This window comes from Lithobates pipiens, unplaced genomic scaffold (assembly GCF_037356315.1).
Source record: "Lithobates pipiens isolate NorthernLeopardFrog02 unplaced genomic scaffold, aLitPip1_a1.2 Scaffold_27, whole genome shotgun sequence".
NCBI lineage: Eukaryota > Metazoa > Chordata > Amphibia > Anura > Ranidae > Lithobates > Lithobates pipiens.
This window is the reverse complement of record NW_027507788.1, coordinates 177308612-177310501: the sequence shown is the minus strand read 5'-3', so window position 1 is coordinate 177310501 and position 1890 is coordinate 177308612.

Sequence of the window (1890 nt, the reverse complement as noted above, 5' to 3'; positions counted from 1 at the left end):
CTGCCAGAAATGCAAACCAGAAGGGCTTTTCTTTTCTGCCTCTAAACATGGAGCTCAAAATATGCCTGTAATCATCCTAATGTGCATTGACAGCAGTGGCGGTCAGTGGTAATTTCTTGGGGGGGGGGTAACAGTTCCCCCCCTCTATTGTTCGGTCAGCGGGTGGGTCTGGTACACTTATCCCATCTATGCAGCGCTTCACCGGTGGCTTCCCTTGCTCGGCGACGCCAACAGTTTTCCTTTCCTCTGCTCTCCACGGGCATCGGCCGCTTCCATTTCCTCCCTCCTCCTCGACAGGCGGAAAATGGGTCTCAGACTTGTTTCTGATTGGCCGGATTGAGGATCAGTGTTACAACAACGAATATTCATTTGCTGTTGTAACACCTACGTGTGCCCATCCTATTTTCAAGCCTATTGGAGCCTATAGCTCTAATCAGGTGCTTAAAAAAAAAAACGCCACTGTAATTTAGGAGCCCGGTGTCCTGAAAGGGACCTGCCGCATGAATATGGGGTGGCGGCGGTGGGCATGGATGGAGATTCATGCTTTGCATGAATCTATGTATTATTCATATAGGGGGTGCCACTGTTCTACGGGCAAAACACAAAACTCCTCCAGAAGCAATGATTTTAAGCCAGTGTGCCTTGAGACTTATAAGCCTTTACAGCTTTCCAGTTTAGAGGCACACAGGAGGTCTGAAGCTAGAATTATTGTTCTCACTATAATGCCATGATACCTCAACAAATGGAAGTGAGAGAGGAAAAGGAGAGGTTCAGGGGTATGCATAATTTTAACCACTTCAGCTCCGGGCCAATTCTGACACTCCCTGGTCATCTCTCTCCTTATTGGCTTACCTCTAAATAGGCGATCCCCACTTCAGTCCATCATAAACGCTGCTGCCAGGCTCATCAACCTTACAAACCACTCAGCGTTTGCTATACCCCTCTCTGCCAATCTCTCCATTGGCTGCCACTCAACCAACTAATCAAGTTTAAACTGACAAAGCCATCCAAAACCTGGTCTACAGCTACTTCACTAACCTGGTCTACAGCTACTTCACTAACCTGGTCTACAGCTACTTCACTAACCTGGTCTACAGCTACTTCACTAACCTTTCTACAGCTACTTCACTAACCTGGTCTCAAACTACCAACTGAATCTTCCTCTTCGCTCCTCCCAAGACCTCCTCTAGCTCCCTTGTCACCTCCTCCCATGCTCGCCTTCAAGACTTCTCCTGAGCCTCTTCCATTCTATGGAACTCCCTACCCCAATTTGTACAGCTATCTCCTACTTTGTCTAGTTTTAGACGATCCCTGAAAACACATCTCTTCAAAGAAGCCTATCTGGCCCCCACCTAACAACTGTGCATTTATTAATTTTTTTAAGCAGAGGCCGTAGAGAATAAAATGGTGGGTGATGCAATTCCTATGTCACACGGTATTTGCGTAGCAGTTTTTCAAGCGCAATTGTTGTGGAAAAAATACAAAAAATACACAAATACACAATGATTTAATAAAATATAAAAGACAAATGGTGCCAAATTATGGTACTTAAAAATCTCCATAGGCGAAGTTTAAGGCTCCATGTACATTGTTCTCTAGGCAGAAAAAAAAGCACTCATATAGAGCGTTTTTTTGTACAAAGTTTAGATGAGTTTTGCATTTTTTCTGCCAGAAATGCAAACCAGAAGGGCTTTTCTTTTCTGCCTCTAAACATGGAGCTCAAAATATGCCTGTAATCATCCTAATGTGCATTGACAGCAGTGGCGGTCAGTGGTAATTTCTTGGGGGGGGGGTAACAGTTCCCCCCCTCTATTGTTCGGTCAGCGGGTGGGTCTGGTACACTTATCCCATCTATGCAGCGCTTCACCGGTGGCTTCCCTTGCTCGGCGA